This window comes from Passer domesticus, chromosome 4 (assembly GCF_036417665.1).
Source record: "Passer domesticus isolate bPasDom1 chromosome 4, bPasDom1.hap1, whole genome shotgun sequence".
Lineage (NCBI taxonomy): Eukaryota > Metazoa > Chordata > Aves > Passeriformes > Passeridae > Passer > Passer domesticus.
This window is the reverse complement of record NC_087477.1, coordinates 63,369,491-63,386,504: the sequence shown is the minus strand read 5'-3', so window position 1 is coordinate 63,386,504 and position 17,014 is coordinate 63,369,491. Positions and strand designations below refer to the sequence as shown.

Below are 17,014 nucleotides of genomic sequence, written 5' to 3'. Positions count from 1 at the left end.
TGAACTACATTTTGTGGATTTTTTTTGTAGTATTGTATCTTAATTTTCTTTAAATCAATCAAACTTAATTGTGGAAGTATTTTAAAGGGATTATGTAGCAAATAATATTTTTTGTGGTATTCCTGAAAGATATTCCTGTTCCAAAGTCAAATATGTGACAGCAATTTGCCCATAATTGTGTTCTTAACCAAAATTACTGATTGAGAAATATTTGTAGAAGTGGAAAAATGTTTATTTTCACTTCCAGATGATTTTTCTCTGTGAACAAGCATGAAAGAGATAATCAATACATGAACTGGCACAAAGATATTTTTAGACAGAATTAACTGGTAGGCCTTGTTGACATGTTACATGATGTACTTGGTTTGTGTCAACACAATTTTCTTGGGTTTTCAATATTTTAATTAAGCATAAGATGCTCATATTATTTGTGACCTTTTGGGTATTTATTCAAGATGAGAACTAATCTGCAGTGTCAAGGAGATGTTTAAAGAGGATCATGAAGATTATAAACATAAGAAAACAGTATTGTTTTTTCTAATATAATTTAGTGGCAATATCTCTTCAATTAATATGGCTGGATACAGTAACACATCTCCCTCTCTGCTGTACTCTTAGGGAAAGAATTATATCCTTCCTTCCCTCCTTCCCTCCCTCCTTCCTTCCTTCCTTAGCAGCAAGGTGGAATCTATTAAATTAACAATATTCTCTCAAAACCAAAGCCCTGATTTGTTTTTAAATGCCAGCCATCAGTGACTTCAAATAGCTTTTCTTAGACTAAATCCAGAAACAAAATTACAAGTGCTGGGTTTTGCATTTTGATGTTAGGTAAGATTTCAGTTCTTTAAAGTCTTTTTCTGCAAAGACAGGGCTCTTGAACAAGAATCCAGTTCAGGCCTCTCAGGCTCTTTACTCTTACTTCTATTCCTTTTTCAGGGAATATAAACATTCTTCTCTAAGTCCAGTGATCTTATTACTTTCACCAAGCTTTTTGATCTTTCCCTGTGGTATTTCCCTTTAGTATTCAACTGTATTTAAACCAGTCTATTCAAAAACTTATGCTTATATGTCTGGATAAATCTTGGGCAAACCCTGTATCAGGGACGCTGGCTTTTAGATATTTTTGTTTTAACTCTACTATCCTGTTTAAGAAAAATGACAGCTCATTTAATAAATGTTGCAGTTATCATTCCAAATACTTTTCACTGCAGACTCGTGACTTATTACCTGACTCCAGACTGTAGCAGAACTCTTATTGACATCAAACAGAGCTGTATTCATAGGCTGAAAGCAGATAACAGGTTTTATTAGGATTAAATATCAATCTGAACTCTATAGTAAAGTTTGTCCTGCTTCCAATACAAGCTATAGTTAATTTACGAAATTCTGTTCACATTTTGCAAGAAATTATGATACTTAGGTATTGGAATAAATCAGCTGAGACTCCATTTTCTTCATGCAGAAAGCCAATTCTTTATTCATAAAGCTTGTATTTATAGGAAATGTCAGAAGGCACAGCATTAAACTTAATTGGTCAGCAATACAGTGAAACTCAGTTCATTGGACAGTAAGGGCTATTGTATACGTCTATCAAACTTTCTCTAAATATATTTACATTTTTCCTTTGTGTATTCTCATGGGACAAATCTTATTGTTTACACAGGTGCATTTGTTTTTCACCTTCAGAATAGATTGTTGTGTTAAACAAACTTCTCATTCTCAAAATAACTTCACATGGGAACTTGCAAATTGCTTTCTAGCTGCACTTAGAAGAAATAACAGGCCAGCTTTGGCAATTTTAGCACAGTGAGGACTGATATCATAAGGCCTTTCTTTTATAACACTTCTACCTGTCTATGACATCTCCCCCTTTTAATTAATTTAAAAGGGCTCATATGTTCTGATACTAAAACAGCTATCTCTTATGAGGGTATTATCTCATTAAGGTTATCACTGGTTATCTGTTAGATATGGGATAAGATACATAAAAGACTGATTTTGGTAATATTTTGGAATTAAATGTGTGTTCTCAGAGGCGAGAGGTGGAATGTCGTGGTTTGACCAAAAAGTGAGTTTCTGGGAAAGTTGTAGTCAAACCAATCAGTGGCCAGATTTGAAATTGGCACCTGTTGTGGCCACTGGGGACCTGGATACACCTCTGAGAACACACAGGGGTTAAAAGCAGAGGATTCCCAGAAGACTTCGTCTTTTGGAGTGCGGCAGTGAGTGGAGTCTGACCTCTCCCCTGCCCAGCTGTGTCTGGGTCAGGGAGGGGGAGGCCATGCGGTCTGTGGGAAGGGAGGCCGGAGCCCTGCAAGGTGCAGGGGTGGAGGAGACCTGGGATATTTGGGCAGCCCCCCCAGGAGAGAGTGATAGAGACTGTGGTGGCTTGAAATTTGATATCTTGTACTGGCACCATGGCCAGGAGAAGAAGGAAGGGCGGGCGGGGGTTGCAAGGTGCCCAGCCGCCAGCAGACGGCTGAAGTTTTAACCCCATTGGTACTGAGATAATAGAAATTGTAAGAAACACTGATCCTCCCCAGCTGAGACTTGAGAGGGGATGGAGGATGGTCAGATGAGAAGAAAGCTTGAGTGAGTGAAGAAATACCAGCAGATGAGAAGTGCCTTAGATGGAGGAGATGATTTGGAGTGGCATTTTGGCTGGACTTTTCTCTTACATGGCCACGGGACGGAACCAAATCTTCCTGTAATGTAGAGACTGCACCTTGGGGGAGGCGGTTGGCCAGAAGCCAGGAGTGACAAAGCTGTTGTGAGAAGAAGGAGCAGAGACTGGTGGGGAGGGTGTGGTGGAGCCCTCTGCCTTCAGCGAAGGTTCTCCGTTCCTGGGACCCCCAGGCTCCAGGGGAGTAAATATGGGGGGGACAGGTGTCCCAAATGGTGAGAGGTGGCCACTTCTTGGAATTGGGCAAAGCATTCTTAAAAAGACCTAAGAAGCAGTTTGGATCCATGGACATTGGTGAGAGCACTGGACATAGAAGAAAGATAGTCAACACAACAGATTCTCTTCAGGCGGCTGCCACGTGTGACATGGAAGCACCAGAGGTTCCAACCATGTTTCCTGGGGAGGCCCATGGTGCAAGAGGGAGACTCCTCTCTCCTGATGAACTGGGGGGAAGTTGTGTGAAAGATGGTATTGGACTGAGGATTTAGTGTTAGAGGGGATTGAGTGTTAGAGGGGTGGAGGGATGAGAAGTGTTTTAGAAGTATTCCATTGTAGATTGCTGTGTATGGGTTTTTTTTTTCCTTTCCTTTCCCTTTTGTCTCTTATGTTGTAGATTAATAAAGTGTTGTGTTTTTCCCTCCATTCCCAAGTTAAAGCCTGCTTTGTTCTGTTTCCGGGTCACATCTCACAGTAATCATTTTGGAAATATACGTTTCATGGGGACACTGGCATTGTGCCAAAGTCAAACCATGACATCACTGAAAGAAAGTGCTTTTGCAACAACTTTTGCTATAGAGCATTTAAATATTTTGAAGCTCAAATTTCCAAAAGTCCAGTGATGAGAGAAGAAAAACCAGAAGACATAGAGCTGCTGAAGGAGGGATGGAGTGGATGGTCTTCAGAAGAAGATATCTTCAGATTCATGTGAATCTGGTTCTTATGACACAGTCAGTGACAGCAGTGCTGATACCGAACAAGGATTTTTTAGTTCTGTCCTACCAGGAAGTCAGTCAAGTTCAGCCAATTTTGCACAGCAATTGCACAGAAAAAACATCTTCAAAAAGAAGCATGCTCAGAAAGCCCATGCCAGCCCTAAAACTGAAGATGCAGATGTGGTGGAGGGCACTGAACAACTCTCTCCTTGTAAATTAGACACTCAGGAAGAAAGACATGCTTCCTCTCTTCATAATGAAGTAACAGCAGACAATAACTTCAGACAATACTGCTCCTGGGAAAATCAAGTGCTTCAGAAATCTTTAAAAGTACTTGTGCATCACAGGTAGTTTTTCTAGGTGTGAGCAAAAGAGGAGCAGAACATCTTAAAAGAACACTAGCTAGCTCAACAGAACATTAAAAAACCCTGAACTGAGGCATCCAAAGGCAGAAGTGCTTATGGACAAACACTTATGGAATGGAGAACTGAGGAAATTTTAAAATTTCTCCATGGCCCAAACTATACTTTGTGCTCATCAGAGTGCATAGCATCTGTCAACGAGAAGACTGAAGAACTTGATGAGGATGACTTAGATACAGCTGATGATCTCAACACTGTTGCTGCAGGGGAGTTTGAAAACAGTTTGAACTACTCTTTACCTTTCACAGGCTCAGGTGGAATAGTCAAGCCTGTGCCTAGTTCTGAAAAGTTAAAAGAAGTTCACATGAAAAGAAGTTTATATGAAGTTAAAATAAGTTTATATGAAAAAATGAGTTCCTAGAACTCCAAGTAAAAGAGTTCTATAAAGGAGGGTGCATTTTGGCTGAAGAGGCAGTGACACAAGCACAAGATAAGGGAACATCCAAGCAAAGACAAAGATGATCAACAGGAAGATCTCACCCTCCCACTTGTTGATTCAAATGCACAAATGCAGATTGGGAAGTAACTCATCCTTGAAAAACTAAGGCATTATCTGCAGTTTTGGGCCCTCTTCAGATTTCTTCAGGTGATGTTTACACAGAGCTAAAGAATCTTGTCAAAATGTTCCAGTTAACAAACAGAAATATTAGTCACAAAATGCCTGAATGGACTCTCACTGCTATTGTTTTGTTATCTGTATTGTCACAAACAACTCCACTTTTCAAGAATACTCAGACAAGCCCAATGTACACACAGTTCCTGACCACATTTCTGGAAGAACTGCATTTCAAAAGTGAAGATCTGAAAAGTTGAACAAGGATATGTAGAATGTAACTTGAATGGTTAGTCAGCTTTAAGCTACTTTGTGTGTCTTAAAACCACGCTGGTTAACCATGAGTTTAATTTTCAGCATTTTGTAAGTAGGTACAGTAACTACAGGTTGTATCAGCTGGAGCAGAAAATGTGTGAAGCACATTTCATCAGGTCTTTCTTTTATAACTCTACCTGTCTATGACATTTAGGCCTGTTCATTTAAGTCAGATAAGCACATCTCTTGTCTTACCAGCAGCTGAGTTATGCAAGTGTTTTTACAAGTTACAGAATTATGAGTAAGGTAATGCCTTAAAAAACTTTTCGGTCTAGAATGTATATAAAATAAGTAAAAGTTAGTAACCAAAATCCAAGTACAGCTCCACAAAATCTAAAATAATAATTAGTCTATTGCCTGTTCATGACTGAGCATGCTTTAGCTATTTATATTTTTAATGCTCTCCAATAATGTACAGCAGTCTACTACAACAAAAAGAAATTACAAGAGCTCTTCCACATATAGAAAACGAAGTGAATAAGAAAAATACATAAAATATGTTATAATATTCTTTAAAAGGAGGCATAAAACATCTGCAGGAACAAAAAATTAATAATATAATCAAATAATAAGTACCTAGCTTTCTCAAGGCTATGTTCTGCTACTCATATTTTATATAATTTGTGTTACACTGGTAAGTAACATGAGAGTATTTCAGACTATCAATTCACTGATGATTGGGATTAAGAAAAACAGAGCCAGACTGTTTCAGTGTCGGGGCAAGAGACAATGGATATAAACTGAAGTATGCTTAAATGAAGAAAAACTTTTTCATTCTAGGAATGGTCGAACACTGGAACTGGTATCCCAGAGAGGATATGAGGTCTCCATCTATGCTGATTTTCAAAACCCAGTTGAACTTGATCTTTAGCAGCCTGGTTTAGCTGATCTTTGAGTGGCAGATTTGAACTCGATTGGACCTCCCCAGAGGTCCCTTCCTACTGGAACCATTCTGTGATTCTATGAGAACTCATTGAGAAAGAAAGGGAATGAAAGTATAAAGCCATTACCTCACGTCAAAATAGACCTCTATTCTAACATGCAGGCAATGAATGAATGCATGGCTGTATCCATGACTAGTTTGGGAGGTCATGGTATTTACATGAAGAGTAATTCCAAGAAGATCTTCAAATGGGTAGTTGAATTTAAGTAATAAACACATGCAAGTCTACTTGAATATAAGGTTTCCCTTTTTTTCCTCCCACAATCTAGGGGGGAAAATAAAGAGTATAAGACCATAACTATTGAACTGAGCCTCTAGAGTTCAGAATGAAAACACATTGAAATAAAATACACATGCTGCTGATACTAGAATTATCTGTAATAATTTATGTTAGAGTGTTATCTTCCTGAGGCAACAGGCTGTTTGTACCAACTCTTGTCAAAAATCAGGATTCATTTGTACATTTTTGATTAATGACACATACTAGAGTTTTGTTTTATTCTTTGTACTTAAATTGCGTTTTGCCTAGGGCATTCACTTAAGATAGAGTTCATTAAAGTATGTTATTCCATTTTGTCTTTTGTGTAGACTGCAAAAAAAAAAGCTATGCTCAGAAGTGAAAGGCTTTGATACGTAATTTATTTTGACAACTATACTGTTATAGCAGCAAGGTAAGAAAAGCTATTTTAACAGGGGTTACACAAAATCAAATTTTTCCATTTGCATTACAACAAAGATTGTATATCTGAAAATATTTTGTCGATCATATATTAAAACAATTATTATAACACTTGGGCATATATTTGAAAAATAATTTTTATTTTATTGGATCATTTTTCACTATGCATTATTTTTAAAAAGCCAGTTATATTTTTTCGGTCTGGAAAAATTTGGAGGGTTACAGTTAATTACATATTTTTCAGATTGCAAAATTCCTTAAATTTGGTCAGAAATGGTATGCAGTGTAATTAGCCTATTCAAAGGAAAAAAACCCATTTGAAATGGTTCTGAAAGGCAGAAAATTGATGTTTGTGAAGCAAAGTGGCTTTTATTTTTAAAATGTACTCTCCTACAGCTTGTATAATTTGATTGTTAATGATCTGAAAAACCATTGTAAGGTTACGCTCCATTCACCACATTGAAATGGGGAATTAAGTACAAACATTCAAAGCCTCAGTGTAAAACTCCATTTGGAAAATCAGGAACAGGAATACATATAGTCTGTGATCTATGTTTAGTATTTTAATTATTAAGGCACTTAATAAATAACATTTTGTGGACTTATTTTCCCTAAAATCTCTAAACTGATAGGCAATATGACAGACTGGGCAGATATCCTGAAGAAAAATACAAAGATTACAGTTCTGGCTGTCATAATTTCAGGTTATGCTAGAGAGCCCCTGAGGGAAGAAACTCCTCGCAATACTCGGGTCTCATTCAAAGTGGTAAGAATTCTAGAACTGATTGAAACAGTGACCACAATATAAGTGAGAGGGCCACAAAAGGAATAAAAAAAAAAAAAAAAAAAAAAGCAAGAAAGAAATGTAAAGGTCATATCAGTTCATACATGGGGCTTTCAGGCCGTCACTTAGAACTAGAGACTGAGCCTGTGAGCCTTGATCAACCAGAAGGAGATGAGGTTAAAGGCTACACTGCTTACATTTATGTGAGGATAAATTTCAAGCACAACATGGTTTTAAGCCATGGGCAATAGCCACAGGTTACAGTTTGGGAGCTCAGGTTACCTCAAAGGAAAAGGTTCCTACTGGGGCTGTAGTACAGCACATGACACAGGGGTGTGTAGAATCTGCCTTCTTTGAGGTTTTTAAGACTCAGCTAGCCAAAGTCACAGTGACAAGACCTCACGCTGACAATTCTATTAGAGGCTGGGTGTTGCATCAAACAGCTTCCAGAGATTTCTTACAAACAATATGCTGTGATTCTGTGAAGGAAATCAAAACTAAAACAAACAAGCCACGGATGGATAACTTAGGTGTAAATTAAAACAAAGGAGACCTCTCTCATTTTAGTGACCTGACAGGTCAGGTCAGGCAGGTTGTTAAGGTTAGTCTCGGCTTGCCTTGGTTTCAGCTGGTTTTATGTTTGGATTGGTGGCTGGTGGCCAAGTGATCAGTGAGGCCAGCATTTTCAGCATTTTATCTACTATCCTCTAAGGTTCCTTGACTATTTCTTTCAAATCCCAAAAAGGGGAGGGAGTAAAGCAAGCAACAGCAGTATCTATCCTGTATCACTGCTGGGTGGTAGGCATTGATTTTCAGACAGACTCTGTCTTTTTTACAGGCAGTTACAGAAATCACAGCGGAGTATCACTATCATTAAAATGATTAACTTCTGTAAGACTCAACCGATTTTTCTTTTCTTTCTAATGAATTTCACTTTTTCTTGGCAATTTGACACAAATCATTGTATCCCTTTGGCAGTGATTCTTGCTTGCTAGGTTAATCATTACAAAGGTAAGAAAAGCATTGTTACAATTACGTTTGCTACTTCCCTTCTAAAACACAGAGGAACTTGTTTCTTCTCTGTTCACCCATGGGTCAATGGCTTTATACAGGAAACACTAAGTCTCAGTTCAAATTTATTATCTTACAAAATTGTTCATTTGAATGAACAGGCAGTCTCAAAATGAGCTTATCAGAAGCAGTTGGTGAAAAGTGACTGTGTAAGCCTGTCCATCTGGCTGGAAACACAAAGTAAACCTTGTAACAGCATTTATATCTGATTTACATCCAGATGGACTTCTCTTGTACTGCATTAGGTAAGAACTAACAATTTTAAGTATATGCATAAACAAGTCTTAACTAGTGAGTTTAAAACCACTCAGCTTGTGTTGTTTCCTCCAAGTCTGCCACCTTCATTTCAAAGATAAAAGTATAGAGTACTTCAAGCATGAAATGAGTGAACTGACATCAAGAAATAAAATTTTCCATTCAACTTCTGCTATGAATAATAAAGTGATTGAATTTCTTTTGATGTAAGGTACCAAATTGCACGACTGAAAAGCCTTATGCAGTTATAGAGGTACCATTCCTATTTATATCAAAAGTCGGGATTGTCAGAAAAACTGAGTAAAATTCACTGAGCAAGTTTTTTTGACAACTTACTACAAATACTGTTATGGTGCCCCAAAATCAAAGAACAAGTAGGCATCTAGATCAACTTACAGATATAATCAGGAATTTCAATCTCTTCTATCTGGTGTTGGAAGATGCTTCCCTCAGCAAATTTTTTCTTGTCATTTAGCAGTTCCAAAATGCATAGAAGAGTTTCTCTGAGTGATGATTTTCAATGTAGAAAGGATGAAACCTTGAGAAAGTGTATTGAGGTGCATTCTGGTAGTATGTCTTTAGTGACAAGAAACTTTATACAACATTGCGTTACCAACACTATTTGAAGCACAGATAATTTAAAAAAAACCCCAAAAATACACAAGCTATTACAAAGTAATTTATCACAAATCATTTTATTAACGTGACTGAAATAAAATGTGTCATACATGTGTACAGTACATTTTAAGGGATTTTCTTTACTATATGCGTTTCTGTCAGATAATAAATTCCAGTATTTATTTGTAAACAAACTGGTCTTCAACTGATCTATTAATAATAAGAAAAGCTAAATATAGGCTCATGAAAAACCCCAAAGGAAAGACTTGGTTTTTTTTCACAGTATCTTGTGTAAAACAGTATAAATAAATATAAATATTACAATATTAGTTAGGTTTTTTTGCTCATGAAGAAGCAATAGAAAAATTTCAATATGCCTTTCCAAATTAAAAAAATGCTCTTTTTCTATAAGGATAAAATACCTCAAGTTGGCAGTGCTTGAAACATTCTGAAAAATAACAAATCAAAACTGACATAGTTAATGCAAAGAAAAGAAACCAAAATGGGATATGCAATTTCTTTTTTGCTGACTTGTACAGAAGCAAACATCACTCTGTAATGATGCATTATGACACAAAATAACAGGGGATGAGAAAGAGGAAAAGGATAAATGCTGGGATGGAATTCTTCCTGTAGCATTACGAGAAGATTCAAAGCCACTCACTGACTTTTTTTTTTTTTTTAATCATCTTAATGGCTCAATTGCCAGTGTTAGGGAACATGAAAATGATAAAGTAATACTTATTAACACTATGAGGTACCATGAGTTGAATAAGAAATGAATAAATAAATATATTGCAAAAAGAAGCAGATTTGTGTACATAAGTATGTTAGATTGATGAGCAAAATATATAAGTAAAAATTTTGAGAACACTCTATCTCCAAAGCCAAAACAGACTTAATTTTAACAAATTTGTACAGATATTTCAATATAAATTTGGCCATAATTAGAGGTATGAATTAGGAGGTTATGTTCCTGAAAGCCCATTCTTGTATGCTTTTTAAGGATATTTTACAAAACTGTGGAAGTGACTTTTATGAAAAAATATTTTCCTAGCAGAATAGTGTCCTTCCATGATTTGGAGGTAATAGTTAAGGACATTTGTTTTCAGATTTTCAAAGCAGCAGAAAATACTAGAGTTTTGCATCCTTTGCTTACTTGGGTGCAGCTCTGGGGTCACATATACAATTTCAGATGTACATCAGTTGGTAAACAGCAGAAACAAAGTGAGTGTTTTGTACTATATAGGTACAGGAACTATCCAGATGAGCTGTTGTGATAGCATGAGAATCAGGTTAGTGTCCTACATGTATACATTGTATAGAAACTTTCATTTTATGTGCTATATGGAGGTGGGTCCAAACTATCCAAGTATGGTTTTCTTTGGTATTCACTTAGATAGATGAGGAAAGTTTGTATGACAATGAAATTAGAAAGGTTTTAGAACTATAAAGAGAGTCACTTAGTACTGTACACAGTCAGGTATTCTGTGGGATTCCAGGATGACATATGAGCCCTACCTTAAGCTCAAAGTAAAGCAGAAAAAATGGGGGAAAAAATACATGTCTGTTTAGTAAATTATATTTAAAGGCTTGATCCAAATTACTCAATTTCCATTTACATCATGGCATCAGTACATTTTATTGTTTAAAACCATACAGAATTGTAAAAATATTTTTGTATTTTGACATTTTTCCCCAGAAAGAAGGTGCAACAGAAGTTTTATTAAATTTATGAATTAAATGTCCTTGAATCCTTGAAAATTGATGCAAAGTTTTAACATGTCAAAGAGTGTTAAGTAATAGCTATTAAGGATAAAAAATAGATTTTAAAATAATTTTTGGCAAATTAAATTTATTAGAAAATTACTTTGACCTATCAAAATTAATTATGACCATGTTAGATCATATTATAGGATCATAGAATCAAGATTCCAGAGAATTTTTGAGTTAGATAGGGACCTTGGAAAGAGACCTCCTTTGACACAGAAAGCTAAACCTTATAGTTCAGACTCCCAGCTCAAAGAATGGTCAGCTAGCACAAGCTGGTGAGGAGCAAGTTCAGTTAGGTTTTTAATGTCTCCACAGATGGAGATTCCACACCCTCTCATCAGTGCCTGAATTATAGGTGCTATATGTGCTCTGATTCCAGACTGGATTTATCCATTTTTCAGAGAACTAGATTGAAGTTAAAGCTCTCTTACTTTCATTCGAAATAAAATAGCCTTGAGCCTGCAAAAATTTCTTTAGGTGCAGATTTCTTATTGATCTGTCATCATATTTTGATGTACTAAAAAAACCAAACTAAAGCCCAAATTATTTATGGAGTCTAAGAATTGTGTGCCCATGATGGAAACATTTTATAAAGTGCTGTTGTTTTCCTTAGAAACCAATATTCATGAAATTGCCTAGAAACTGATTCCTGAAATTGCCTATCATTTAACTGTGGCAGAATTGAAAAATAAATTAATTAAATATGTTATGCAAAGTTAGAAAGAAATAAGAGTGATGAAGATATCTTTGTTTGGGTGCCTGCAGGGAATAATCAAAATGAAGAATATATTAGAATAAACACCACACAGACTATAAAATACATAATTAGCTCATCCAGAGATACAGTAAAAAAGCAACCTGTCTAGTCAAATTCTTATCTATTTTAAATGAGATAAACATTGAAATATTACTCATTTGGACCAGATGTACAGGATTAATTTTAGTGGTGCTTAAAAAAAATTCAGTCCTACCCAGAAATAATTGTAATTTAATTGTGTGAATTTTATTCTAAACTTATTCCAAGAGTCCATTTTTAATGAAAGCAAAAGGTCAATTTAATAATCTTGAATTTGAAGAATAAACGAGACAATGAATGGGTGCCTGGAGTTCTCATGCTTCACCAGATACAGCTTAGAGTGATAAAGGTTACCTTTAGTGTAAATAAACCAAAGTAAATGTGAAATCATTGACAATTTAAGGGAGAAAAAAAGTACAGTAATTAAAGAACTTTTATCTACCTTTGACATATGCATTGATTATCTATTGAAATCACTCCAAAGTACTTGGGAGAAGGAGCAAGGAGGCTTGTTTTCTTCATGTTTTTATAATTCATGAAAGTGGTTTACTTGGAGTCAAGACTTCAAATCCTATATTCACCAATAGACATCACTCTGTCTCTCCTGCTGCTCACACTTCAAAATTTAGTTAAGTAAAATACATTTTCAGTAGGTTCAGTAATGGCTTTGCACAGACAGAATTCAGGTTTCATGGAAAAGGAAGCTCATTAAATGAATTAATAACACCCAAAAAATTATAATTAATATTTTATAATGAAATTCCTATAGATAACTCAATTGTAAAAATATACATATGGGAAAAGATCACCAGATCACCAGAAAAAAAAAAGCATCCTTTGAACCTATCACACTAAGTAATGAATGGACTATATAAAATATTAGTGAGGTGAGCAGCAGCAGCAGCAGCAGCAGCTACAGTGAGTTCTGGGGAGTGAACGCTGGAATGGGATGGGCACGGAGTTCCTGGAATTTGGGGAACCTGAGTGGAGAACCCACCAAGAGTCAGCAGCACTGGCAAATGAGGCTGGTGTGATGAGGGCATTGCCAGGGTCAATGAGGGATTTAAGTGGGATTTAAGTGAGATTTAAGTGGCTCCTGGGAGCTCAGGACAGGCAACCAAGGTGGGGCATGGCAGTTCTCACAGGAGGGGACAGGCATCCTCCCAGCCACAGAGACAAGCTCAACTAGTGGTCATTACCCACCCACCTAGAGCAGACCTAGTTTTGTTTTCACCTGGGGAAAAGCTGTCATCAGAAGGAATGTGGCAACTCAGAGGGAACTCCCACACAAACATGCAGCTATCTAAATCTCCATCTGCAGGGAATGCCCAGCTTCAGGGAGTGCCTGAGGGTGTCATTAGTGTATTACAAAATAATTTTTTTTGTTCTTGTCATAGGTTGAGGTAAAATTAAATATTACAAGCTAAATTGTGAGGGGGAAAAAAGCTTTTAAAATATATAATTTTCTTTTTATTTTAATATTTTAGATTGTTCTGTTCTTTACTCAGAAAAAATCCACTTTCCCAAAGTTTCTTTTCAGAAAGTTCATAGGATAAAATTTGTGTGCATCAGAGTTCATTCAAAAACCTTCATATCTGAGCGGAATACCTCTGTTTAAGTAACCTCACCTCAAATCTTTTTGATCCTGAAGGAGTTCTTCCCATGACTTAGGAGGGTAGTGAAAGTCCTAAATGTTTCAATGGAATCAGCACAAACAGTGAAAATTTCATCTAGAACTGAAGGCTTTGAGCAAGAAGAAATAATTTCAGTTTCTATTAATATTCAAGTGTATTTGAATGAGACAACACCAGCATAGTAGAAAAATTATGTGTAAACTTTTATTTTTAATTAACTGAGACAGATAAATCACACCTTTAATGACAAACATTTCATTTATCCTTGAAGAAATTAGCAGATTTTTTTCAGTTGTAGCAAGAAAGCTTATTTATATCTGTTATTCTCTGCCTATATGAGCTCATAAAGCTTACAATAAATCTATTTTTTCCCCTTGCAAGATATAATTATCAAGCCATGATATCAAATAGCTTAAAATTTATAGAATATTTTCAGGCAATGATAGGAAATACAATCATATTTTACAATCCAATAAAAAAAAACTAGGCAGCATCTCTTTTATAGATAAAACTTTGCATCTTTATTGTAATATCATTACCCCAAAACATCTAAACACTATTTTACTAGCAAATTTTAGATATATCCCAGAACAATTATGCTACTTGGATATATTGTATTGAAATAGTCTCTGACTTTCTGCAGCGACTATCTTCTGATTTAGAATTCTAGGGCAAAACATGAAAACACTACTAACCAACACCATATTTGATAGTTGTGCAAAATGTTGGTGTTCAGCTAAACTTTTGCTTCGCACACTGGTACTACATACCACTGTAAGTGAAGAACAGGTTTGAGACTAATGAACAATCACAAGTCTGATGGCATGCATGTATCCAAGGGTTCTGATGGAACTGGCTGATGTTGTTGCCAAACATCATATTTAAAATGTTATGGCAATAATATAATGTCCCCAAGGACTAGAAAAAGGGTAACATACCTCCTATTCTTAAGAAAGGGAAAAAGGAAGATCCAGGGAACAACTAATCAGTAAGCCTCATCTCTGTGTGTGTTAAGATCATGAAACAGGTCCTCAGGGAAAAGGACATCCAAGACAAGGAGGTAATCTGAGACAGTCAGCATGGCTTTATCAAGGGAAAATTGTGCTGACCAGTAGGGTATCTTCCATGAAGAACTGACTGCAATGTTTGACAAGAGAAGACCTAAAATTCTGTAAGGCCTTTGACGTGGTCACGAGAACTTGACTGGATGGACACAGCCAGTGAGTTGTGGTCAATGGCTCTATATCTAGAGGGAGGCTGGTGACAGCTGGTGACCCCCTGGGCTCTGTCTTTGGGCCAGTGCTCTTTAATATCATTACCAACAACACAGACAGTGAGATCAAGTGCACATTCAGCAGGTTTGCAGATGACCCAAAACTGAATGGTGCACTTGACGTAGTAGAAGGAAAGGATGTTCAGAGGGACCTAGACAAACTTGAGAAGTGGTCTTGTGAGAACTTCATGAAGTTGTGGGAAATTCAAGAAGTCCAAGTGTGATGTGCTGCACCTGGTTCAGGGCAATCCCAGATATGAGCACAGGCTGGGGAAAAAACTCATTGATAGCAGCTCTGTGAAGAAGGATTTCATCTCATGGATGAAACACTGAACATGAGCCAACAGCATGCCATAAAGCATGCCAACTCACACCCCAGAAAGCCACCTTCATCCTGGAATCCATCAAGAGATGAATGGCCAGCAGGTTGAGAGAGTTGTTTCTTCCCTCTGCTTGTGAGATCCCACCTGGAATATTGCACCCAGATCTGAGTCTTTAACATGAGAACGACCTGTTGGAACAAATCCAGAGAAGGTCAGCAAAGATGATCCGAGGGTTGGAGCACCTCTCCTGTGCAGGCAGGCTGAGGTAGTTGTAGTTGGTCAGCCTGGAGAAGAAAAGGCTCTGGGGACGTCTTATAGCCTTCTAGTACTTAAAGGGAGCTTATAAAAAAGAGAGGATGGGTTTTTTTTTTTCATAGGCAGATCGTGATAAGACAAGAGGGTATGGTTTTAAACTGTAAGAGGAAAAATTTAAATTGGAGTTTAAGAAGAAATTCTTTACTGTGGGGGAGGTGAGGCACTGGCACAGGTTGCCCAGAGAAATTGTGGATGCCCTGTCCCTGGAAGTGTTCAAGTCCACATTGGATGGGACTTTGAGGGACCTGGTATTCTGGGTGTTATCCTTGGCCATGGTGGGACAGTTGGAACTAGATAATATCTAAGGTACCATCCAACCCAAACCATTCTATGTTTCTACAGGTAAGTGCGCTGTAAGTGACCCACCAAAATAGTTGCAATATTTAGGCTCTATGTCACAAAAATACAGGTCTCACATATTCTCCCTCTGCCTTTATTTGAATTTTTTGTCTGTTTTGCTTTAAGACAAGTCTCCCTCTTTAAGAGTGGAAAGAAGAAAAACTGTCACCTCAGCAGTATTTGCTTCTTTGGTAAAACAGTTCAACATATATACCTAAAAAAATTGTTTGCTTCTGCCTGTCCATAAGATCTTACATATATATGTTCATATATGTATATATGCTTAATATTTATATGTAAGATCTTATGGACAGGCAGAAGCAGACAATTTTTTTTTTAATGACAACTGTAACACAGTGAAATGAGTATCATGAAAGAAGATGGAGAAAAAATCATAACAGTTACATTTAAGGAATTAGGAGCTATACTGAATTGTACTAGGATTATATTAAAAGTCACAGACAATCAGTAGATATCAGTAGAGGTCTCTTGGATATAATACTATGTGAAAGGGTCCCACTGTTTCAGAGAAAACTTTACGTTTGGAAAGGTTTTAATTTTTTAGATTTTTCTTATTCCCAGTCATCAGTTTCCTAATTTGTTATCAATTGCTGTTCTTATAATAGATTATAAGAGTTGGCATTCTGCTGCAAACTTAATTTCATTCTGTTGTTGCATTGAAATATATGTATGTCAAATGATTATCTGATAGCTGTTGACTATTCAGTAGACCTAGCTCTTCAGAATTTTTCACAGCATTCTATATCAGTTCAAAAAAGTTAAACATGACATTTCAAAGTGCTGCACAACATACTACTGGCTTAATGATCATTAAAAGTTTGCTGAAATCCCTCAAAAATAAAATGACATAATAATTTAGACATTGTTTTGAATAGCAGTACTGCAATGCCTGCTTGTTTTTATTAGATACTGGCACAGCAAATGATGCTGTTATCAAGACTGATTACATTCCTTGCAGAGTTGATTCTGCTAAAAATATTTATTGATTAGTAGAAAAGAGCTGGGAGAAAATGGCAATAAAAAGAATAGGAAAGAAAAAGCAATGAGTTGATTCAGAGTTTCATGTGTAAAAAGATAGAGGGAAATATTTGTTCATTTGTCAGAGATTCTTTTTCTTAAAAACTTCTCTAAAATTACTCTCTTAAAGTCTGGGATTTCTAAAAGTAGAAATGTCCTGCAACAATGACTGGAGCATGATATTCTGAATCTCATTTTCAGTGAGGATACTCCTTAGTCCTATGGACTCAGGGAAGATTCTATTTTAGATATTATTGTAGCTTCATAT

At 36.4% G+C, this 17,014-nt stretch overlaps 1 pseudogene; it reads left to right on the top strand.

The window, feature by feature from the left end:
• The first annotated feature begins 2,967 nt into the window (after positions 1-2,967).
• Positions 2,968-4,904, top strand: LOC135299843 (putative RNA polymerase II subunit B1 CTD phosphatase RPAP2; annotated as a pseudogene).
• The last annotated feature ends 12,110 nt before the right edge of the window (positions 4,905-17,014 follow it).